Here is a 24,669-nt window from a genome sequence, read left to right as displayed (position 1 = left end):
CGCCTGGCGTCCTCGCGGCTCCGCGTCGCCTGGATGGGCGGCCCGCAGGGTGGTGGCCGTCGTGCTGAGGGCCGGCCCTGGGGATGGGTCGCGGGAAGGACTGGGAGCTTTCCGCCCAAAGTCCCCCGGGCCCCCTCGCCACGGTGATGGGCCTCGCCCATCAGGGAAGGACAGGACAGCAGGCCCCTCCCACCCGCTGTGGGGCCTCCCTGCCTCCCCGCCGCTCTCCCCTCTCCAGGGGAGGCCACGCAGCTCAGCTCCACTCGGAATCCTGGAGGAGCCCGGGCGACTTCCTGCTTGAAGATCTTGTAAGTGTGCGGAATCTGAGAAACGCTCTGTTAATAAGGCAGAAGTAACCTTTGACCTCCCCTCCCCCTCACATCCTGTGACAGGAAGCCCCACCTACCAGAGGGGCGAGAACAACATCCCAGGGAGGAAGGCCGTTGCCTTTTCACCCCATCCTCTTTCTGGAAAGTTCTGTGCCCTCTTCCCTGGGGGGACGGGGAGGACAGCCGTCCTCGTCCTCGTCCTCGGGGCTGTCACGTAAGGGCCGGGCTCTGCGGCGGCTTGGGGGTGGCGGGGGAGCGGGGAGCCCCAGTACCCGTCCGGGCGGGGCCAGCCCCCCCACCCAGGATGGGGCCGGGCTGGGGGAGGCCGTCAGTCTGAGAGTTTTACTTACCTTGAACGGCTCAGCCAAGCAGACACATTATTTAGGGACTGGAATAAAAAGCCACTCACTTTACTGCAATTGACCATTTAGTTCAATTTGCGTGTTGCTGCAGGTAATTACTCCGGTAATAACGTGCGGTAATGCGCGCTGACTGGGGGGCTGGCCCCGGCTCCGTGTTAATGCTGCGTGCTGCACGTTCTAATTACCCGCGTGTTACCATGGTTATTTGCATGGAAGCCGTGTTAACGGCACCCTGGAAACATAACGCCATAGTGGGTTTTGAATTAAATCTTTGTGTTCTCTTAGAGCTAGAAGTGCGTCTCACATAAAATAATCATGAATAAAATGAGATCATCGTGGTGGAGTTGCCAGGAAGCTGATTTAACTGAGCTGCAGAAATGTGACTTTACCCTACTCGAGAATTAGAGCCTCGCAAACGTTGTGGGGTTGCTAGGCAACCCCCAGGATGACATCACTCACGGGAGCCGCTGCTGGCGATGTCATCTCGCCATATTTATAGCGCCTCCGCGGAGAGGGTGTGCGTTACAGAAAGGACGCGCTTTTCCCCCCGGATGATGGGTGTGAACGGGGGGCGGGCCTCCGAGGGCTCGGAGAAGGGGCACTTGGCAGCACCCGCGTGACACTGTCTCGGGTGGCGGTGCTGGATTTCCACTGGGTCACACGGGTTCCCACGTCCGAGGGCTCGGTCAGCGGAGTGCAGTCGCCCACCCTGGATGGGTGCCCGGGCCTCAGAGGGGCAGAGCCCCCGAGCCGGGGAGCGCGCACCCCGACCCATGGCCGTGACAGGCTGGCCCCCGGCTCCAGCCTCCACCGGACTCCGGGACGGAATGACCAGAGTGGGGACGGGGTTGCCCTGAGTGTGCTGAGCGCCTCGTCCCAAGGGGCAATCAAGGGGAAGCTGGATGACGAGAGCGGAGAGGCAGAGAGGGGCGGGAGGTGCCAGGGTGCACGGTTGGCCCACTGCCCACCGCGGTCCCCCCTAGCCGCAACGCGCTGTGGCTCTGTGGCCGTGGCTCAGTGCCCTCTCCGAGCCCGGCTGGCCACACCGCTGGGGCCTCCGGAGCTCAGTCTCAGGGGCGGAGGCGAGTGGACCCCAGCGAGTAGTGAGCCCCGGGACAGGGGAGGGCTTCCTGGAGGGGCCTTAAAGGGGCAAGGCCAGAGCCCGTCCTCTGCCCTGAGGGTGCTGGGGTGCCCGTAGGCGCCAGCAGAGGAGGCTTGTGGCTCCTCGTTGCCTGAAAACCCTCCTCCTCTGGCCGCGGGGATGCCCGGGGCTGGGGGTATGGGCACCGGGTCTCTAGAGCGGGGACGGGGACAGCATCAAAGCCCTTCTGGCCTGGCCACGCACTTCCTCCCATGCAGGCTCATTCCTGCTAACCTCCAACAAGCTGACCCCACGGACCCCACACACCCTCTCATTCCAGACTCCTCATTTCCCACCAAAGTCTAGCAGCCCCCCGGGAGCGCTCCAAGCCCTTCTCCTGCCTCCCAGGAGCCCTGGGAACTTCATGGCCTCCCGTCCTCGTCCTCGAACTGCCGCGGCTCAGCCCATCCATGCCCCTCCCCCTCGACATCCCACGGACCCATCCTGTTAAGTGTCACCCGTGGTGGCGGTTCCACATGGGTCTGTCCAGCCCTGACCTCCACCCTGAGATCCATACTTCTAAACATCTAACCACCCACTCAGCACCCCAATGTGACACCTTTCACCTTAATTTTAAGATCACCTAACAGCTCAAAATTGGCGTGTCTAAACCAGAGATGCGATCTTCCCCGCGTCTGCCTGCCCCGTTATTCTCCATCTGGCCCTGCTGACCCCGTGACTCTCCTGGACACCCTGAGACACCGTCCTCTGCGTGTCTGCCGTCCGGCCACGTTCCTTCCTACCTCAGGGCCTTTGCACCTGCTGTGCCCCTGGCTGGAGTACCTCCCCGCATGTTCTTAAGGCTCACTCCCTCACTGCATGAGCTCTCAATTCGAGGGTCCCATCCTTGGGGGTCTGCCCTGACTCCCTCTCTGCACCCTCTTTGTCCCTGACCCTGCGTGTTTGCTGTGTAACATCCAGCATATTCATCGGCTCATCAGAAACTACATTTTTTCTTTACTCACAAGTTGTTTGTCTCCATCCCTAGAATGGAAGTTCCGTTAAAGCAGCGGATTTTTGTGCCCTGCTCATGACTAGATTCCAAGCGGACTTGTTGAATTAATAACAAAGAAAGGAGCTGGTGTTGTGGTGACAGGCAAGGTGCCCAGGATGGCCCGGAACGTGCTGCTCCCTCGGGCTCCAGTCCCTCGGCTCCTGGACCGGACCGGGTCCAGAGAGCCCACGCGGGGCCTGGCACAGAGCTGCCAACTTCTCCCTTTACTGACCGAAGACACTCAGGCAAACAAAACCCACCAGCCATGCGCTGTCACCGTGATTTCAGGGGCCAAAGGACCCCTTAACGTCCGGAGAGCGGAAGCCACGTCAACTCAGAAGACGCGGAGGGTCCGTCACGCTTCCCGCTCTCGTTTGACCCTGATGGCAGGCGCTGTCACCCCCACCCGCGTGGGGACAGGGCTTGTGCTGTCTTGGTTCCGGCTCAGCCTCCGAGAGGCGCGGGGGGCCGGGGCTGGCAGCGGGGTCCCGCGTGCGCCACGTCCTCACGACCTCCCGCGGCTGTGCGCGTGCGCTCACCGGGACTTCGGGGGCTGGGCGCGTCCCCGGTAGAGCTGGAACCCGAGCCTGGAGCCCCCCACCGCCGCCCCGACTTTCCTGGTCTTGTCGCCCACGAGCACACTGTGATTGGCATTCGTGGCCCTGAAATGCTCTCCAGGGGCGAAAGCCAGCCTGGCAGACAAATGCTGACTCTCCGCTTTCTTTTGCCTTCTTTCCACGCAGCCTGAACGCTCCCCACCAGCCCTCTCTGCGAAGCCTGCTGGCCTAGTTGTGTAGCAGGGATAAAGCTGGCCTCGTTGGTCTCCAAGCAGGGCAGAGATCCTTGGAGCGCCTGGGTGTCCGTGGGCCCCGGGCCTCTGGCGCGCTCGCCGCGGCGGCCCAGCCAAGTCGTCGGGCTCCGGGGAGGCATCGGACCCTCCCCGGGCCCTGGCCCGGTGTCCTTTCCACCACAAACCAGCCCAACCACTTGGGCCGACCTGCGGCCAAGTAGGCCGTAGCTCCGTGGGGCCTCCCTTGCAGGGAGCGGCCTGGGCCAACAGGGCAAAGCGTGGGGTCCCCGGTGACCAGCAGCCACAGGGCAGAAGCCAGCTCTGGGAGGGCCCAGAAAGCTGGGGAGCAGTGGAGCCAGCTTGCAAAGGGAGGATGAGTCTCGGAGTGTTGGAGTGGAGAAGCCAGGCAAGCAACACGCTGCCTCAGGAGGAGAATGGGACGGTGGGAGAGGCTGGAGGACGGCCGGGTGAGGGGACGGGGCCCCAGGGACAACGTCAATGGTCACGGCTCCTGGTTGCAGGGCGTTTCCCGAGCCAGGCTCTGTACCTACTGGGTGACCCATCTTATCTCACAGAAAACATACTAGGACCTTGTGGCGTAGGCACCCATTTTAGAGATGGGGAAACTGAGGCTCAGAGAGGTGATGCCACCTGGTGCTGGCTGTTAGCGGAGTGTGGGCTCCGGGGTGTAACTCAGGAGGGGGGCTGCGTCAGAGGTGACCACAGAGGTGCCTGGGGGGACCAGGGGGTCCTTGCAGGGTGCCGGTGACTCTAGGCTGGGGGACAGGGTGCCGTTCTTAGTGCCTGGACTGGGAAGGAGGCGCTGGTGAGGACAGGCCCTCCCTGCCTCCCTCCTCCTTCCCTGCCTCCCTCCTCCTTCCTTGCCTCCCTCCTCCTTGTGGGGGGCTCACTCCAGCCCCGCCCTCCTGCCCCTCACTGGCTTCAGAGCCTGAGTCCACCTGGCCGGGCGTGCGGCTGGGCAAGTGGCCAGCGCAGAGGAGGATCGGCGTCACTGCCCCACGAGCAGCAGCAGTGACCCCCAGCCCCCCTCCCCTCCGGGTCCTGAGACGGCCAGGTTGTCCCCCCTCCCCCGGCAAGGGGAAGGCGTGGCTGCTCTTTGCTGCTGGCTCGTGGCGGGAATCGTCCAGGGCCACTCGCAGTGAGCTAAGCCAGCCACTGGTGGGTGCCACCAAAACCCTGTGTTAATCCGATGGGTGGAGGCAGCCGTGTCCCATCTGCGCTCCGTGTGGGGACTGATTGGACACCCCGCGGGGCTCTGAACGCGGGCCATGCCGGGACGCGGGGGGCCCCGGGCTCGCCCCGTGGGGTGGCTGCGGGCCGCATTCACGGCAGGAGCGGGTCCGCAGCGGGGGCTCTCTATGCTCCCGTGGCCCTCGACACCTGCCGTGGGTCCCGGCACCGGGGAGAAGTGCCGGGTTCCAGCGCCAGCCCTGCCTCGTGCAGGCCAAGCGAGTTCACCTGCGGGAGCCCGGTTTTCCTCACCCGGGAGCAGGCGCCGTCTGGCTCCGAGGTGCCACGAGGCTCTTACAGGCTACGTGGGGGCTGCAGACGGCCCAGCGGGCTCAGCCGGGCCCCGGGAGCGCTCAGTAAGTGGTGTCTCCCCCGCCCCCACCTTGATCTTCCTTCCTGCCTCGGGTCCCTGGGGACCTGTGGGCGCCGGGTCTCCACTCTCCTGTGGGCCACAGTCTCCCGTGACTCCAACGTTCCGGACTGAGTCAGCATCTCCGAGCCCCTGCCCTGCGCAGTCTCTGCCATGTGCCAGGAGCCAGGAGGAGACACGGTTCCGGGGGCGCCGTCTTGGGGGGAGGGTTGGCCCGTCCAAGGCCTCTTGGGGAAGTGACTGCACGTGCTGGGGAAGGGGCTCTGGGGGCTACGCAGGGAGGTGGGATGTGCGTGGTGGTTGGCCAGGAAGGCTCCCGCGAGGCCACGTTAGGAAAACAGAACCAGTACTCCGTGGCTTTCTAAAAAGGCGTGGGAAGTTACAGGACGACAAGGCAGCGGAAGGCGGGTTGTAGGCAACTGTCACTGTGACCGTTCAGGGCACAGATTCTGGAACTCATTGTCTGGGTTTGCATCCTGGACCCCCCACCCCCACCCCCACCTGGCAGCTGTGTGAGCCTGGGCAAGTCATCTTATCTCTCTGTACCTCCGTGCTCTGGCTTGAAAAATGGGGGTCATGCTGATCCCTGCCGTCTGGGGTTGCTGCGAATTTTCGAGCGTGGACAGACACGGGGCCCTTCGCGTGTGCCGGCCTCTGGGGAGGGCCCTGTCCCTGTTGGCCATCAGCACTGGGAGTTTGTTTTCTCTCTGACCTCAGAGCAGGGCTGATGTCCCTGAGGAAGCCACTCGGAGAGAGGGGCCGACCTGGAGTTCTGAGGGGCTTATGAGCGGCGAGAAGGGCCCTTCTGAGCCTGCTCGGAGCAGCTGAGGCTAATGAGGGCAGGCTCCTTCCCGAACCCCAGGAGAGGCCAAGGAGGCGAGAGAAGAGAACAAAGAGGCAGCAAGAGAGGGTCAAGGCCAAGGCTTCCAGGAAATTTCCTGCAGGCAGCTGGCCTGGTACCAGTGGGCTAGCCCTGGACTGCAGTGGGGGAAGGAGGAGCCCCAACAGAGAGGCTCAGTCTTGGGGGGACTGCCCGGGGAAGCCAGCCAGCATCATGGGTCCGGCTAGGGGCATCGAGTCTGAAACCCCTCGCCGACCCAATTTCAGGGCCTTGTTCTCTGCTCTGCCCAGCGATGATGTCTGCACCTCTGGGGAGGGGAGGGAGGTGCAGGAGGGCTCCCCCCACCCCAGCCCAGCCCGAAAGAGTGGCCCACTTGCAGTGGACCCTCCCCAGCCCCCCAATTCCATCAGCACGGGCAGGGCAGAGCAGGCCGACGGTGGTGGCCGGGGGGCCCTGCCCAGTTCAGGGCTGGGCTGGGAACCCCTACTCCGATACTCTGGGGTCAGCCTGGGGCTTGTAAGGGGGTGGCCGGCCGCCTGGTGGACCTTCCTGCCAGGCCCCTGGAGGGGAAGGAGGGTCAGGAGCCTCCCCAGCAGAGGCGATTCGGCCCTGGCCTTGATTTTGGCACTTAAATTCCCTGTGGGCCTGGAGTTGGCTGCAGAGAGGCAGGTGGCCACCTGGCTGGTGTGCTGTCAGCCCAGAGGACTGGCAAGGGTTTGGGGGGTGGGCGGTGGGGGGCAGGGCCCTGGCCGCGGAGGGCAGCCTGGGTCTGGTCTCTAGAAAAAAGCTGGGAGAAACAGCCCAGGGTGTGCATGGGGGCCACTGGACCCGGCCAGGGCACCCCGGCGGCTTGCCCTCCCTTTGCTGCATGACCTTGGGCAGTCAGTTCTGTCTCCCCATCTGAAAATGGGGTGAATGGTAGCCCAGGGTCCCAGGGGGCTCTGGGGGCAGTGGGGACACACTCAGTGGGTGCTCCATCGAAGCTGTCAGTTCTCGCTGGGAGAGTGGGAGGGGCCAAGCTGTTTGCAACGGGGAAACTGAGGCTGGCGAGTGGGTGGTGAGCCCAGCCTTCACGGAGGGTCCAAACGCACGGCGGCCCCTCCCCCTGTGTCTGCCCCACCCCCCTCCCGCCACTGCGCCCCATCCCGGCCTCTCCCCAGCTCACAGGTTAGACCCAGCGTTCCGCGAGGTGGGGCTCTCTTTGTGTCTTCAGGGGTCCCCAACCCCCATGAGGGGCCGGCGTGGACAGATGGACTGAGGGCAGCTGCACAGAGCCCTCCCTCTTCCTGCCCCCCACCAAGCCATAGCCATTCCCCAAGTCCTGATTTTTCATTAAAACAGCAGCGGGCTCCCAGCCGCCCAAGGTCATGGTGGGGCTGCGAGGGGAGCTGAATGTGGGCCATTACGCGGGCCTCTAATGTCCCTGCGGCCGCGGCTGGCACGATCAAGCACCGGGGACGCTCCAATTTCCGCCTGTCCCGCGGCGATCGTATCAGTGCCTGAGTGATCTCCTTGCTGGCGGGCGGCGGGGACGCAAGGGGGCAGCGAGCCCGGCCGCCCAGCAGCCCTCCCTCGGGAACAAAAGGATGCACCTTGTGGCTGGCTGGGCTGAGAAACGGCAGCACGGGTCTCCCTTGTCCCCCTCGGCCGTGCTGAGTTGGAGCCTGGTATGTCTGGGCCGGCCGGGTGAGGGCAGGCACAGCCCCTGGGTGCCACCCACACGGGGAGGGTGCACAGAGAGGGTAGAGCCCACGCCCAGCCCCCCCCGGACCCCAGGTTTGAAAAAGGCCCGTGACTCTGGGTGGTAGGCAGCAGTCGGCAGCGACACTGACCTGCTGAGCGCATGCGTGCTCGGGTGGGCGAGGGGGTCTGATGACGCGGGGTCCCCGAGCCTCGCGGCTCCCCAGCAATTCTCATGATTGCCCGGATGTCCGCACGTAGCCGCCCGTGTGGGAGGGGCTCAGTTCCAGAGCTGGTGGCTGGGAAGCCTGTTCTGGGCTGAGAAACTATTTTCTGGAACTTGGCTAATCGAAAACCAGAAACGGCCCGGCTGTCCTTCGACTGGGAAACAGATAAACGGCCCAGGCCCGTGCCTGCGAGGGGTGGCGCCCGGCGATTCAAAGGCTGCGGCCCCGTGGGTGAGCCTCGCGGGCAACGTGCCGGCTCCAAAGACGGCACGCCGCCTGTTCCACCGCCGTGGCCGAACCACGGCCACGCACAGCACAGCGGATGCTGCCGGTGGCTGGGGGGTGGGGGGCGAGCTGGACGCACAGGGGAGTTGGGGGTGTTGGGACGCACAGCGGTTACGCGACCACGTGCGTGTGTAAGACTCTCAGCACCGAACGCGGAGAAGGGTGAGCTTTGCCGCGTGTCAATTATACGATAACAAAACAGCAAAAAGGATTCTTTTCCTTTGCTGCAGACACAGTCGGCAGCCTGCGACGGGTCTGGGCCAGACGCCCCGCTCGGAAACCCTGTCCCTCTGTCCCTCTCTGGGCTCTCAGGTGGCTCTCTGCCCCTCCTCCCCCCCGCCCACCCCCGGCCCAGCCTCCTGGCCTCCCTGGCCTGTTGGGGACTTTCCCCAAACCCCAAAAGCAAACCCGCCCCAAAAGATGCCGGGGTGGGGGACGGGGGTGGAGGTCGGAGCTGGCATATCTCACAGCTACTCAGCTCCCGGGCCCGCTTTCCCATTCCGGTCACATGCCTGGAAGCTGACGGGCTAATGAAGCATCGGGGCTCCTTCCAAGGTGGGGGCTTCCCATTTGCCCTTCCAGAGGGGTAACTGAGATTATAGGGAGGCTCCCGGGAGGGGCGTGTCCCCCATTTCCCGCCGGCATCCGCCTCCCTGCCCCCCCCCCCCCAGCTCCAGAGCCACATGCAGGGCCCCGCCCCCCGAGCCCCCCACTCCCTGGCCACCGACAGCCCCCTGCGGGAATCGCGCGCCGATGGGAATAGCGACTGCGGATGGGACTCCCTCCCTCCCTCCGTCTGCAGGAGTCGCGAAGCTTTGCCTCGGCCCCCGTAGCACGTGGCTGCTCTCACGGTCGCCTGTGCCTGCAGTGTCGCATCGTGCTCTTGGCCCCCCGTAACTGTGCTACGTATGTCCCCCCACAGGGCAGGGGAGCCCCCACCGGCCCCCCCTCGAGGATTGGGAGTCTCTCACCTCCTTGTGGGCCCCGGAGGGGGGGCTCTTCTGGTGGAGACGCACGTTTGATGAGCACCTACTGTGTGCCAGCCCCGTGTGGAGGGTCCGGGCTGTGCGGTGCCGAGGCCACCAGACAGACAGACTGCCGTGCAGCCGGGAGGGCGTGAATCAGAGTGCCAGCAACTGCTTTCCAGCGTCCGTGTGCCCGGCTCTGGGTGCTTCCGGAACGTTCTCATTTTACAGATGCAGAAGCAGAGGCCAGGAGAGCCCGGGGCCACCTGCCCGGGTTGGGAGGGCACTCGGAGCGTCCCAACTGTGGCTGCACAGGAGAGCATCCCTTCTGACCCCTGCCCTCGCTCCTGCCCTCACCCCTCCCCAGACCAGGTGTAGGAGCATCCTGCATTTTGTAACGTTCCCAGGCGATTTGCTGCGCGGCCTGGATCCCTGGATGGACCCCGCCGCACTCCCTTGACTGTCCTGAAATGAAAATCACAGGAAATAAAACTCACTTCGCGTAGGATTTCGAAAAAAGTCAATATAACGTTCTGAGTGTAATATAAAGGGTGTATTACCATGGTTAAAGGGGAATCAGTGATCCTCAAGTACTGTCTTTGGCTATGTGAGCGCCCGCCCCGTCTCCAGCAGGAAGCCTGGCCCCGGGGCACGGATCCGGATCCGCGGTCCCGGCCGCAGCTGGAGGTGCCCGGGAGACCGTGGGCCGCCGTTGCCAGCGTCTGTGACGTGACTTCCCCAAACGGTGACGTTCCCGACAGAGCAAAGCCTCCTACCCTCAGGTAGGTGCTTTCCAGTGGCTTTTGAACACTCTCGCGGATTGTGAGCCTCCAGTTTGGGTAAATCACAAACAGCCTTTCACGTGGGACATCCAGAGCTGGGGTGAGACTCAGGCAGTGCTGTTGGCGTGGGTCTACACGACGAGGGGTCCCCTCACTGCTCACGGAGCCACATCGTGCTCGTCGTGAGGACCCCGGGAGCACTTCCTGACTCCAAAACACCCCGTTGGAGCCGAGGCCACCAAGCTGTTGTTTTCTTTTCTTTCCTTTCCTTTCCTTTCCTTTCCTTTCCTTTCCTTTCCTTTCCTTTCCTTTCCTTTTCTTTCTTTTCTTTCCTTTCCTTCCTTTCCTTTCCTTTCCTTTCCTTTCCTTTCCTTTCCTTTCCTTTCCTTTCCTTTCCTTTCCTTTCCTTTCCTTTTTTTAACGTTTATTTATTATTGAGAGACACAGAGAGACAGAGCATGAGCAGGGGATGGGCAGAGGGAGAGGGAGACACAGAATCCAAAGCAGGGTCCAGACTCCGAGCTGTCGGCACAGAGCCCGACGCGGGGCTCGAACCCACAAACCGTGAGATCATGACCTGAGCCAAAGGCAGACGCTTCACCGACGGAGCCCCCCAGGCGCCCCTGAAGCCACTGAACTTTTAACCATCACGATGTAGTCTGTGGGAAACAAGGAGCCTGAACAGAGGGCGCCTTCACCTGCTGGGGGCCTGGTGGCTCACCCGCGTCACCGGCAGAGTTTCCAGAGGCGCGGAGAGTGGGCAGGGCGACACCAGCAGGACAGAGCACAGGAGACTCGAGGCTGGGGCTGGGGTGTGGAAAGCCAGGCACTCGATCCGGGCTCCAGGGAGCCCCACAATCAAGAGAAATCACGCTTTAGTGGAATATTCTTAGAAGTTATAATTAATTTAAAATACCCACAGTGAACAAAACACCCCAAACACCCAAAAAATAAAATAAAATAAAATAAAATAAAATAAAATAAAATAAAATAAAATAAAATAAATTAATTAATTAAATAAATAAAAGAGGGTCAGAACTGCTCTCCTTCCCTTTCGCCTCAGCGAGGCAGGCTGCTCAGGGCTGTCTCCTTGGCAGAGGGGGCCCATCCGCTCGCGGTGGCCCTACGGCACGTGGCCCCGTCATGTTCAGAGCATTCCGGACCCTTCGTGGCCACACCGCCGAGTACCCATCAAGGTGGGGCCTGACTTTGCTGCCTTGTTGGGTCCCTGTCTGGCAGACTCAGAGCCCCGCGGCCTGGCACGGGAGGCGGGAGGCCAGGGTGATGGCCCCTTGGGTGCCACGCTCCTCTGAGGGCTACTGGGGCACTCAGGGGCTCTTGGGCCCCCGTGGGCATCTGTGAGGTCCATCGGGGCGGTGTCACTTCACCCGAAAGGCCGCGTGGCTCCGGTGCTGGTGTGGGACCGGCCGTGCTGGCCTGCTCGGGGGGCTTTGCAGTCTCCTGTCCCCTTCAGGGGCGCACAGAGGCGGGAAGCCCGCTTGCTGGGTGCCCTGCGGGGCACAGGGGTCAAGTGTCCTTGGCCGGCTGGCCACACCAGGCCAGTGAAATCGTCCCTGGGCCTGGGCGTGAAATGTTTAGAACCCACCTCAGGAGGCTCAGCCGGGAGTGAGAGCCAGTGGACCTGTGAGTCTAGGGGGGTAAGTTGCTCTGGTGCCTGCTGTCGTCAGGCTGCCCCCGACCCTTCCCGGGTCAGGGGTGGGAGCAGGGCGGGGGGACAGGCAGCGTGGTAAGGCCTAGCACCTTGTACTACATACGTCTTCCTCTGGAAACGCCTTCGCCACCTTGTTCTTTCGGGAAGCAGTTGATTCCTGATGAGCCAGGTCATATGCCGCCGTGCGACCCGGGGTGAGCCCGTGCCGGGGGGGCCTCACCTTGCGCAGGGGCTCCCCAGCTGCGCGTGTTCTCCGCGTCCCGGGGCGGACCCCAGGCGGGCGCCCCATCTCGCAGAACCGAAGGCTGAGGGACAGAGGAGCAAAGTCAGCCACCCGGAGCCCCTCGCGGGTCGTGTGTGCGCGGGTCCCGGGCACCTGCCCCCCGCCGGGCCGTGACCCTCTCTGTCTGGAGGGCTGAGACCTTTCTGTGCCCTCTCGACGCCGTCCCCCGGAGCCCTAGAGGGCAGCTTCTCGGAGGCGCAGCCTGCTCAATCTGTCTGGCTGGCACTGCCTCACAGCTGTTATTACATTTCGCACCGAGTGGCTCGGATTTACTGGGTTATTGGCTCATTTTTCATGCTGCATCTGTAGTAACGAGACTTGGAAATGAAAAGGGTGTGACGCCACCCCGTGATGGAAGAGGGTTGAGCCCGGGGGCCGGGGAGCCCGGAAAGGGCTCTGGACGGGTGGCGGGGCCGGGAGAGCGCTGCCTTCGACTCCGGGCGGAGACCAGCGTGGCCCCGTGGCCCCCCGTCTTCCCAGCTGCCAAGTGAGAGGGTCAGACCCGCCTTGAGAGTTTTACGGCGCGTAGTAGGTATTCAGTAAGTGTGGTTATGATTATGGCTATGATATGTTGTAACCGTAACGTATATTTTATGAGTCATAAAATAATAGCGCTGTTTTATTTGGGGGACCTCCCCGAAAACATAAATACGAGAAGGAACCATGAAACGGCTGGCTTGAGAATAGCTTCCTCTCTGATATTCAATTATCTTCCCCTTCCCTCTCTCCCTTCGTCTGCAATCTGATTATTTTGGCTCCCACAATGCACTTTGCCAACACATCGGAGTCTCTCCTGAGAGCAAAGGAGCCCTATAAGGAGCTCGGACGGCAGCCGCTCTCTGTGGGGGTGGGGGTGCGAGCGAGACCTCTTAAAAAGACCCCTTCGTTCTTAAGATCCCCGGGCCGGCGGAGTGCTGGGAGAGGCTGGCCCGCCGTCTCCGTGCCGCTGTCTCCATTTTACAGACGGGAAAGACCGAGTGACCGGCCCAAGGTCACAATGCAATTCAGCAGCAGGGCTAGGATTCGAGCTCAGGTGTCCAGATCGGAGAGTGTTCTCCGTTTCAATACTCAGGCATCGTCTGGCAAATATTTACCTGCCTCCGAGGCTCAGTGCTCGGGCGGGCCTGCAGGGACCACGTCAGGCCCCACGGAGGCCACGGCAGAAAGGACAGGTGGATGAAACCACAGATCACATGACTTAAATGCGGCCAAGGGCTTCGAGGAAAGGTCACAGGGGGCTGCTTGGGTGGCCGGGGCCGGGCCTTCTGTGTGCGGGGTCAGGACGGCCTGGAGGAGGCCACCCAGATGGGGCAGACGCATAGGGACAGGTGCCTGCTCTGGACAGATGGGGCGGCAAAGGCCGGGGGGCTGGAGGGGGGGCCCGGGAGTGTTGTGCAGAGTCCTGTGCTGTTTCGGCCGTTTGCAAGGTTTCCACGTAGGCTTGTGATGTGGATCTCGCCCTCTGCCTCAGCTGCAGATGGGATCTGGGTGCCGGGGCCAGTGCGAGGCTCCCTCAACGGGCCGCCCGCCCACTTGCCACATCCAGACCCTCCTCAGGGGCACAGGTGTCCCAGGTGGATGACGGCTGCTGGTCAGAGAAAGCACCGAGCCCGCCCCAAGAAAAGTCGGGGCGCCTGGGGGGCTCAGTCGGTGAAGCGTCTGACTTCGGCTCAGGTCCTGATCTCACGGTCTGTGAGTTCGAGCCCCGCGTCGGGCTCTGTGCTGACAGCTCGGAGCCCGGAGCCTCCTTCGGATTCCGTGTCTCCCTCTCCCTCTGCCTCTCCCCTGCTCGTGCTCTGCCTCTGTCTTTCAAAAATGAATAAACATTAAAACAATTAAAAAAAAAATGAGGAGAGCCAAGCGCTCTGAAAAACCAGTCCCCTGGTCACGTGGGAGTATCGTGAGAAGGAGGGCGGTTCCGTGCACTTTTCCCTAACGCCTGCCTGCGTTCCCGGGGTTGCCAGGCCCCCGAGGGCCCTGACGAAAGCGAAGCTTTGCAGATTCCTTGGCAGGTACGTTTCTTGCTGGTCCAGCGAGGTTTCACGTACTGGGTGGCTGCTCCAGCCTGTCCAGGGCAGACCTCGGGCATGAGCCCAGCCTCCCCTCATCCCCGAATCCCACCAGGCAGTGGGGGCCCGTCCCGCCGAAACGAACCCGGCTGGACACCCGCTTTGTTCTTTGGCGTCCGAGGTCTGTGTGACAGTGTTGACTCACCATGTGTGCTTCCACGTGGCAGGAGACAAAGGTCCTGTGGCCTCATTCTATCCTTTTCCCCGCTGGGCAAAAGCCCAGGAGGGTGTCCAGGGAGTGGTGGCTCAGTGAGAGAGCCCAGGACCCACCTCACAGGTGGCCACGTGTGGCCGGGGCCTTCTCCGTGGCTGCTGTGGGGGGCAGGCCCTCTCTCTGGGCAGCCAGCCTTACGCCAAGGGTCCGGCTGCCTCCGAGGAGGGCTCTCCCGGGCAGGAATTAGGAACGGGAAATCTGGGGGGATCCAGAGAAGGCAGGAGAGGGGTGTGGCGGGGAGGTGGGGAGAGAGGCAGGCTCCCTGGGGCGTCCCGGGCGGGTGGGGGCTCTGCTCTGACCCCTGTGGGTTCTCCAGCGGAGCACGTGCTCTGACCCCCAGGTCTGACCCGGGCTCTTGAAAAGCCGCCCTCCCGTAAGTGAGCTCCGATGGGACGCAGCCCTTCCCACGGCCCCCAGGACACAGCCAGGCCATCGCGCTTCGAGGAGCAGCCAGCCTGCGCCCTCAACCTGCCTCGTCCCGCCCCGCTGACCGGTTGCCCTGCCCCGAGTTTCCGGGGTCAGATCCCTGCACAGGCTGGAGAGGTAAAGGAGGCACGGTGTCTGGGGCCTGTCCCCGGTGAGTGTTGCATGTGTCCCGTTGTCAGTACGAATTTCCTCCCTTCAAGGATTTTTGTTTTATTGGGATGGAATTCACACGCGATGGACGGAACGAGTTTAAAGTGCGCAGTCCAGTGGCATTTAGCGCGGTCACGGTGCGGCACAGCTAAGCACCTCTTTACCCGGTTCCGAAACCTCTTCATCCACCCCAGGAGGAGCCCCGGCCCCGAGCCCGAGCCCCAGCCACCGCCAACCTGCCTCTTGCCTCTGCGGATTCGCCGACTCCCGACGCTTCATGTAAAAGGGACCCGACACCACGCGACCTTTCCTGTCTGCCTTCGCTCACGCGACAGGACGCGTCGGGGGCTCCCCGTGCTGTGGCATACGCCTTTTCCTGCTTCTTCTCTTGCGGGCCGTGCGGGTGGAGCCAGGATTCTTGCCCGCCCCCGGGCTCCCCATCCCGTCTCCGCCTCCTCCATGAAGCCTTCAAAGGGCGGACCCCTCTGGCCCGTCTGCCCGGGTGAGGACCTCAGCCTCGGCTTCTGAGCGTGGGCACCTCCCAGGCAGTGAGCTCGTGTTGCCCTTCTCCGTGGGTCCTCTGGGCGGTATGCACAGTGGGCGCTTTGTAAGTGGCCAGGTTGTGACTCTCGACGGGCCCCTCCCGGTTGCGGCCCACCCCAGGACGTGGCTGCGGCCCGGGGCAGACCAGGACCAGCGGTCACCGGAGGGGCCCCGATGCCTCGCAGTGGTGGGCCAGGCGGCTTATCCAACCTCTTTCTGACTTCAAGGAAAACCACGTGCTTGGAAACTAAGATGTTGCCGGGAGAGCCCGAATGTCTTCCCTCTCTTCTGGAGAAACAGATGATTATTTTCCTTTCCTTTCCGTCTCCCCCCACCGCCCCATAGCCGAGCAGATGTTAACTCTCCAATAAATGGAAGGGAAAGAAAGAAAAAAAGACGAGAGACATTTAGCAAACTATAGCTGTGCAGGCCAGAGTTATCACTCTGATTTCAACTGGGACTATAAAATTTTATGAGCTATTAAATTGTCCTAAAGCTCCTTTAACATACAAACTCGAGTGTCTGAGATTACCCATTAAGAAAAAGTGGGTTACATGGGGAGAACTTTTTTACTATTTCCACTCGATCGTGTTCAATCAATAAAACTTCTAACTAGCCGTGCTGCTTTGGGCAGATTACGTGGGTCCTGCAGTGGACCGGCCGGCCGGTGGCCCGGACGCGCCCCGAGCGTGGCCACAGCTGGACGGCAGGGCTCCCGGCCCAGGAGGGTCACTCGAACCTTCCTGAAGGTGCTGCTTCCTGCCTGGGGTTGCACGACGGCCAGGCGGATTGCGCTGGAGGTGGGGCCCAGAGCCCAACACGTGGCACAGAGGTGCCCGCCAAGAAGGCCGCCGGGAGCCCAACGACAGCGCCTTGGTGTGGACACGGGGCTCTGAGACCTCCCGAGCGGGACGAGGACCCCACACCAGGCGGCCTGGACCGGGGCAGGGATGTGTGTGTGGGGGGGGTGCTGGTTGTCTCGGGAGGCGGGGGAGAGGGAGGACCCTGCTAAGGAGGACGGTGCTGGCCTGCCGTGTGCCGAGCACGTGTCACACGTGTGTCCCCCGAGCTAGCTCTCCAGGTGGGTGAGTCACCCCTCCCTTTCGGGAGGCGAGCCTGAGGCTCTCAGAGGATGTCCGGGCTCCTGACTGGTGAGCCACATGCTTGGCCCCTGGACGCCAGGCCAGGCGTGTCCCTGGGGTGGGGGGCTGAGCCCCGGGGTGGTGGGCATCTCACCAGGGGGATGGATGCAGAAGAGGGGTCCCCTAGCCGGTGGAGGTGCTCTCCCGCGGGGTCGCTCCCTGACCCGGAAGACTGTGGGAAGGCAGCCGCTGCTCCGTGGACAGTCCTCCCGAATCCTCCCGGGACCCCAGCTTGGAGAGGGGACAGAGGCCCAGGGAGGCACAGGCCACAGGGGGGGTCTATCTGACCTCGGGCCGCACCAGGGGCTGTCTCCCCATAAAGTGAAACCCACGGCTCCGGGTGTGGTCCTGGCCGATCCCTTCTCCTGCGGCCTCGGGGTCCTCACCCGCAGAATGGGGTGACGGCACCCGCTTCATGGTGGGGTGCAGGGAGGAGACGGCATCACAGCCGCCTGCACGTGAAAGGGCTGCACTGAAAAGAAATTAGATTCTGCGGGAAAAAAAGGAGAGTTTTGGGGAACGACGGTGAATGACAGTCAGCCTTGCCTCTTCTCCTGGGAGGAGAAAGCAGGGGGGAGGCTGACGGTGGCCTGGCAGCCCGTGTGTGACAGGAACGTGAGGCCAGGCCGCCTAGGTGGGCCCCCGTGAGCCCAGGGGCAGGGCGAAGTGCCCTCCTGCTGGTGAGCTGTCGGGTTGCCCCTTGGGGGCTGGGCCCGTGGGCAGGCTGTCTGTCAGGCCTCACTGCCTTCCCGGCTTCCCAGGTGACAGCCAGGACTGTTCCGGGAGGGGAAGGGTCGGCCCTGAGCCACTCTTGCCCCCGAGGCCCCATTTCTGCCCCGTCACGTCCGGTCCATAGACAACGGGGTGTGGGGGCCCAGGGACACCTTTCCTCCCTGCCCGGCAGCCGTGTCCCCAAACCTCAGGCGCTCAGGGCAGCCGGGAGGCAGGGAGGCTGGGAGGGCTGACCCCGGAATCCAAACCCGTTGCAACAGACCCGTTGGGCAATTCCTGTGGGGCCGTGCTCTGCCCGGAGCTTGGTTTCCTCATCCCGGGGTCTGGATCAGAGCAGACGCGGTTCCCTGGCTCCCTATCACTGTTTACGCGGCCGGCTCTGATCTCCTGAGCCTCTGGGGCCTGTGTCGGCAATGCTCAGGCCCGCGGGTCAGGGACACATTCCTTCCAGGCCTGTGGCCCCGGCCGCCCTGGTGCCTCTGGGCTCAGAGAGGGCTCGGGTCAGAGGCTTCCTGGGGCGGCCCAGGCGGGACGGGGCCGTGTCAGTTTGGATGTCGGGGGGTTGGGGGGGCGTTCCGGGGCTCGTGTCGGAGTGTGGGACAGGATGCGAAAGTCAGGCCTGCTGTGGAGGAACGTGGTCTGCCAGATGCCAATTAGCCTGGAATTTGGAGGCCTGTGGCCTCCCCGCCTGCCTGGCGACTGGGGCCATGGATCCAACCCCCACCAGGCCGCTCCCGTGGGACCCTTTCTCCGATTCCTGGAGTCTCACGACCGGGGGACCCTTCTGGGGGTCAGAGGGCTCTCCGCCTCCTGCTCTCGGCTGGGTCTGGTGCAGGCCAGACCCCTGGGATCCTGACCCAGCCCTGCCACTGGCTGGGGGAGAGGCTGGTCAAGTCACTATCCCACTGTGGGCCTTGAGAAGGGAGGGGAGCCGTCAGAACTGCAAAGCAGACTGTGAATTAGGCAGCACCCCACCTTGGAGCCCAGGGTCTTTCTCTGCTCTGGAACCCCACCCCTTTGGCTAAAGGCTGACTTCTTTGTCAACAGTGATGCATCTCCAGGGCAAGGTCACTCGACAGCCCACTTTGCAGCCATTTCCACTCTAGTCTGAGTTAGCTCTTCAGCCAGCCTGCACGCAGAGCCGGGAGGGAGGGGACAGGGTGCAGGCCATTTGTGGCGAGGGGAGCGGGGCAGGCTTCCCCTCTGGGGAAGCTGCACATCCTGAGGGTTCCTGGGAAGAGGGCCCCGGGGGGAGGAGGTATGGCCTCAGGCTGGGGGACTGCACGGGGGAAGGGAGGCTGGCACAGGGTGACGGAGCCCGTGCATGGCGACAGCTTTCCCTGTGGGGGGCTGGGCAGCCGAGGAGGGCTGTTTAGCAAGTGTGTGATGGGCTGGCACCCACGTTTTTGGGACGCTGATGCTGGCAGTGAGCGCGTGGTGGACGGCTGGTGGCAGAGGTGGGGGCGGGGCTCCGAGCTCTTAAATATCCACTAAACCCCATTGAGAAACACCTGGCAGAGGAGGCTGGGGATGGGGGGACCCGGGACCCTCACGGCCTGTTGGAGAGCTCACCAGCCTTCGGCTGATGTGGCAGCCCGAGTTGGTGGCTCTGTCGCATGGGGCTCCCCCCAGACCTCAAGGCCCCTGTCTCCCTGATGATGAACCTCAGGGCTTGGTGGAGGCGTGGGGGAGGGGGGAGGCCGCTCCCGGGCTCCTGGAAGCTGCTCCTGGAACACAAGCTCTGTGACATGACATGTTAGCAGTGTCCCTGGGGAAAGGGCACTGGGGTACAGTGCCGGGTACAGCCCGGGTGCAGGTCAAAGGGCATCTCTAGGCGGGAGGTGGAGCCTCTAACCAGACCTGCCCGCCACCCAGCACCCCTCTTGCTCCAGACCACGGCCCCCTCCTCTCGGCGCTCCCTGAAGTCCCGGGGGTAGGGAAGCCTGTTTCTGCTTTCCAGAAGACTCTCAGCTTTGTTTCCGCTTTCCTTGGCGGGCTGGGCGCCCCCTCTGCATCTTTGAGATGCCCCTGGGTCCCCAGAGGGCCATCCTGTGCCTCTCTCGTCTCCTCTTCCTGCTTGGACCGCTTCTCTCTCTCTGCACGGCAGCTCCCTGGGGCCTTGTTTGGAGAATTTCCTCAGGGATCCACACGCGCCTGTTTGTTTCCACAGGCCCGGGAGCCCCCACCTGCCCGCACGGGTCCAGCCACGGCCGGCTCTGCTCCCCACAAGGCAAGGGCCGCGTTGGGGACCCCTCAGGGCTCCGCCGGCCAGGGAGGGTGGCCCCACCCACGGGAGCACCCTAGAGGACACCGGGCACTGGAGGAAGTCCTCCCCGTGGCCCGTGTCCTTCCTTCTGAGGCGGGACTGGTGTCGCACAGAGCCCGGAGCCCGGCCCGGGGCCTGGGGCTGCTTCCCCGTCCGCTGAGGGACTGATGAGCCGGGGTGCCCGCACTGCTGCCCTGACCCCGGCGAGAAGGGACCTGTTCCAGCAACCTCTCCTCCTTTCACGATGGGGAAGGGGGCCGTGGAGGGGCCGAGGGGCTCAGGGTCCCCCGGCCGGTGGCCGCTGTGGCCTGCCCCCTCCCCCACCCCAAATCTTCCTAGTCCCCATCGTTCCACCCCCTGCCCCCTCCCCCTGCACCCTCCGCTGAATTCTCCCACCCTGGCTTCCTCCTGCACGCAGGCGGGGAGGGGTGGCTCTGTCCTCCTGCCCAGCCTCCTCCCCCCGACAGGGTGGCACGCTGTGTTCTCCTGTGGCACGCTCACTTGCTCTCTGGCCTCGCCCACCTGCCCCCTCCCTGCCCCTCGGAGCTGGGGGGCCCTGTTCCTCCCTCCCTCCCTTCTCCCCTCCCCAAGGTGGGGTTTGGCAGCCAGGGGTTGGTGACCCAGCCATTTAGCCCTTAGGAACGGCAGCAGGCCCTGGGTCCAAGGTCTGTCGCTCTACCTACCGTGTGCCCCCGGGCGTGCTGGGTGGGCCGGAGTCGTCTCCCCCAGGGTGGTCCGGGGGCCCGGTTCTCAGATGACGGGGAGGGGAGGTGGTGCAGGGGGGACCCAGCCCGGGGTCTGCCGCCTCCAGGGCAGGGCCAGCAGGTGCTATGTGGACACTGGGGCCCAGGGAGGGGAGTGACCCAGCCTGACCCCCGGGAGGGGGCACCCAGACTGCGGCAGGAACACTGCCGCGGCCAGGAGGTCGGTCCCCTGTGCGTCGGTCTTGGCGGCTGGGCCCTGTCGCCCCTCCTGGCCTCTTTCCTCCCTGCCGGGACATGCCTGGTGCCTTTGTCGCTTTCCTGGAGCTGGGGGAGGACACCTCGGGCATCGGCAGACCTGTCAGACACCAGAGGGTGTCTCGAACACATGTCCCGCGGCCCACGGTCAGCGCAAGCCTGAAGACCCGGGGGGCAGCTCGGGGCACGTTCCCCGTCCCTCCCGTGGTGTCGCTGCCTCGCGCCTCACCGGGCCTGGATGCTGGAACAGAAAGCACTGAGGGTGTCTCCCTCAGTCCCTGGGCACTTTAGAAAGTGGACTCATTTGGCCTGTGGTTTCTGAGTGGTTTTGGCCCACAGGTACCCAGAGGCTCAGCCCTGCCGGGGAGTGCCACCCTCCCCCCGCCCCCAGCCGCTGGGAGCCCGAGGGGCGGACCGGCTAGCGGCCCCGGCATTGGCTGGCAGCCGTCACCCCTCACGCCCCCGCAGCCCCTCCCTGCCACCCGTTTCCTAAATGGGCCTCCTGGCGGGGAAGCCTCGTGAAGCAGCCAGGCTCGCAGGGAGCTCCTCTGCCTGCCCGGAGCCGCCCCCCGGGTTTGGGCAGGAATTCAGGGAATTGGCCGTTCCTGCCCCGCTTGGCTCGCCAGCAAAACAGAGGACAGAGCGGGCTCCCGGGCATGAGCCCCGGGGCCTCGACGCATGGAGGGGTGCCAGCTGTGTGCCCCATCCTCGCTCTGTGGGCAGCCCTGGGGGTGCCGGCCTGGCCTCTCGGGCAGGGAGGGGCGCAGCTCTGGGGCCAGGCAAATAGGGGGCACCCGTGACCTTAGAAGGACGTTCCCCTGGGTTTCAGTGTTCTCCTGCTTCACAGGGTTCATTTCACTTACTCATCAAGCATTAACTGAGCACCTACTACGTGCCTGTCACTATTCTGCCCAGTTCTCCTGCTGCCCCTGCCTGCAGGCCTCATACATTATCTTCCCCCCACCCCCCCCAGGCCAGGCTGATGGCCCGAGGCCACACGTGTGTCTCTCGCACAGCGTGGCACGCCTCACCCGGCCAGGCCCCGGTCTGTGCGTGTCCCTCCAGCAGGGTGAGCCGGCCTGAGTACGGTGCTGTCCCTCCAGCACCCGGCCCTGAGTCGGACACACGGCCGGGTCTAGCGGTGTGGGGGAGCAGATTACAGGGGGAGGTGACAGCCTCTGGCCCCTCCGCCGGGCGAGGCCGAGCGCCCTGACCCAGTCACCGAGCAGGGCCCGGACGTGGCCGCACGCCTCCTGCCTACGATGCAGAGGTGGGCGGTGGCGGCCGTGGTGCCCCGTTGCGGGCACCTTGCTGGGCAGCGCGGTCTGTCGGGCGGACTTCACATCTGCCCTGGCAGGCAGGTGGGGCTCTGCCCATTTTACAGACAAGGCAAGTGACCACTTGCCTCAGGTCGACAGAGCCGGGAGCGGCTGAGGTGGCTCGAGAGCCCGGCCTTCGCCGGGAAGGCCAGGCTTCGGCGTCCGGACCACGCAAGGGCCCGCCTCTCCCCGCGCCTGGGGCGGCCCCACAGGGGCTCCTGTGCCCTCCGCACTACTGCTGCGCACAGCACTCCTGGATGGGCCCCAGGCTCGCCTGCCCGCCCCGCTCGCCTCGGCCGCCGGCTCCTGCAGACGCCCTGCCTCCAGACGCGGGGTCGCCTCGTTCCACGGGCCCTTAATTAGCTCCCCGGGGAGCGGGGCTCCCTGCTCCCGTCCAAGGGCGGTGCTGACCCGGGTCTCCTCCTGCTGGGTTCCCAGGAAGTGCTGGGATGAGCCGGGAGCCGTGCGTACCCACACGCGTGGCAAGCGACACGCACAGACACGGCACCCCCCACCCCCCGGGCGCCCGCCCCCCCGCCCCCCGCCCCGGGCTCCCACCTGCCGGCTCACATACAGAACCCAGTACGCTCAGGCCGCGGTCGGGAGCCCGGGCACACCCGTGGTGGCCTCTGAGGTGACCCAGCGGGAGCTGGGGCGGGGGGCAGCCCGGATGCCCTCCCACACGCACTCCTCCCGCAGCTGGGCCTCCTTTTGCCAGGCTTGTGTGTTTTCCAGTCCTTTGTGTCGGCAGAGGCTTTCAAAGCACTTCAGGCTTGTTTACTGAGCTGAGCAAGAACATTTTGTCTCCTCTGCGAGCCAGCCTTCCAGAAGCATCAGGAACGTGCCCGTCTCTGCTCTGGCCGGCCGTGCGCTGTGCCAGCAGCAGCCCCCAGCTCCTTAAAGGGACAGCTGGGTGCGCCCCGGAGCAGGACACGTGGGGCTGGACGCAGTCTAGGCAGCTGCACTGTCCCGGGGCAAGCACAGGGCCCACCGTGCAGGGGAGGTGTGGGAGGGTCCTGGTCTGTAGGGTGGGTGGGCCCCCTAGGGACCAGTTCCCCAGCGCCCCCCCCCACCCCCCCAATCCCCCAGCCGTTGCTGATTTGGAGCATGACCTCGGTCTTTGTCTTCCCAGATGGCCTCTTCCCGGACCCCCTTCCCTGCCCGGCACCTCCCTCCGGCCCTACTAGGTTCCAGCCCCCACAGCGACTGCCCTTTGACGTCCAGCAGGGCTCCTGAGTGACCCCCCGCGGAACCTTCCCCTTCACCCCTTCTCGCTCCGGGACCTGTACCCAGGCCTCACTGCTTCCTGAGCTCGAGGCCCCTTTGGACATCAGCCTTGTTGGCACGTGACTTTAGGCAAAAGAAGGCAGAGTCCACCTCTCTCCTCCGAGGTCTGAGGAGGCTTGCCAGGGACACACGCGTTTCAAAGAAGACAGATGGAAAAGCAAAGCCAACTCCAGGGGGCGTGGTTGGGTGGCGAAGCAAGCACAGGGACCACGTGGTCGTCCTGAGTGCCGTGGTGAGCTTCCTGGCGGACATGGCGAAAAGGGAAATATGACCAAAGAGAGGCTCTTTCTGTTCAAGAGAGAAGCCTCTTATGACATCATTTGGAGGATCCTTAATCCACGCCTGGAGGGGCAGGTGGGCTGGAGAAGGTGCAGCCTGTATTCCTTCTGGGGCTCTCGCTTCTTGGGCTCCCTCCAGTCTCTTCCTACCTTACTCTGCTTGCCGTGGTCACAGGGGACCTTGACCTTCACCCAGCGTGTCCAGGCCCCAGCAGAGGGCAGAGGCTCTGGCCAGGGGGCCTCAGGCCAGAGGTCACGGGGGGCTTTGGGCTCAACACAAGCTGGAGAACCCCCGTGATGCGTGTGTGCTGTTCACCTCCTGGGCCTCTGCTCCCCAGGGTGTGAGACGGGGTGGGGAGCCTAGGCTGAGGGGGTGAAGCACTCAGTGACCGAGCGGACGCAGCTAATGCCACCCTGACCCCGTCCCCAGGGGCCACCGGCTTGCCCCGCGACCTGGGAAACTTTTCCAGTGCCCGAGCCGACACTGGCCAGGGATCACGGTGAGGCCCTGGGCCGCAGGATGACCCACGGAAGCCACAGGTCTTCCTTCCCACCTGGCTCTGAGACCTGAGGTTACTAACTCCCAGCCACGGAGAGAGGCCCCTCCATGGTGGGCGTGCCCAGCCCTCGAGGGTCTCAGGGCCCTCAGCGATGGTCACTCTTGTGCTGGGAGGGTGGGCTCCTTCCCGGGGTCTGGGAATCGCTCACGGCGCACCTCAGGCTTCCCCGGACCCGTGCGGATGGCTGTGATTCCTGTTCGTGTTCCTGTGGCTGCACCTGGCGGGATGCCCCAGCAGGTGCTCTGTACCCGACAGGGTCTCCAGCGGGTGCTCCGTATCCACTGGGTGCTCCAGCAGAGCCGGGGTGCCCGCCCCCGGGCCGCCGTGTCCTCTCTGAAGCCTCTCCTCCCACGGCCCCACCGCCCTCGCTGGGGACTGGGGAGCCCGGGGCCTGTGCCCGGCGACCTGAGGGATGGCGTCTGCGGACCCTGGGTCTGATCCTGGCCCTGCCCAGTGCTTCCCTGTCCCTTTCTCTTGGCCGCAATCACCCCATTCTTTCCCTAATTCCCCACCACCTAGGTAGCCTCGCCCCCTCTCCTTCCCTCCTCCTGTTGCCCACCTGCCCGGTGCCCTGGAGCCCCCGTCCTCCCCCTGCCTGCCTGCAGCCCACGGATCAGTGACCCCAGCCTGAAAACAGGGCGGCCAGTCCAGGCCAGGCCCAGGGAGGTGACGCGTTTTCCGGCTGGCCTTGCACCTGCCCTGCCAGGTCGGTGCGGGTGCAGGTGTGGGGACGGAGCGCCCAGAAGTTTTGA

General features: G+C 64.2%; 2 long non-coding RNA genes across 2 annotated transcripts; both read right to left on the bottom strand.

Moving 5' to 3' along the window:
* Nucleotides 1-12,539: 12,539 nt before the first annotated feature.
* Nucleotides 12,540-15,085, bottom strand: LOC128778662 (uncharacterized). The gene is made up of 2 exons (XR_008424392.1): nucleotides 14,183-15,085; nucleotides 12,540-13,778 (listed from the first exon to the last, which is right to left on the bottom strand). It is a non-coding gene; the product is annotated as an uncharacterized LOC128778662 (long non-coding RNA).
* A 709-nt stretch (nucleotides 15,086-15,794) lies between these two features.
* On the bottom strand, nucleotides 15,795-21,370 carry LOC128778661 (uncharacterized). Its single transcript, XR_008424391.1, has 2 exons — nucleotides 20,198-21,370; nucleotides 15,795-17,006 (listed from the first exon to the last, which is right to left on the bottom strand). It is a non-coding gene; the product is annotated as an uncharacterized LOC128778661 (long non-coding RNA).
* Between the last annotated feature and the right edge of the window lie 3,299 nt (nucleotides 21,371-24,669).

The sequence above is a fragment of the Panthera pardus genome, unplaced genomic scaffold, assembly GCF_024362965.1.
Source record: "Panthera pardus isolate Hobbes unplaced genomic scaffold, ASM2436296v1 HiC_scaffold_20, whole genome shotgun sequence".
Lineage (NCBI taxonomy): Eukaryota > Metazoa > Chordata > Mammalia > Carnivora > Felidae > Panthera > Panthera pardus.
The sequence above is the reverse complement of the archived record's forward strand: the minus strand, read 5'-3'. Positions and strand labels throughout refer to the sequence as shown.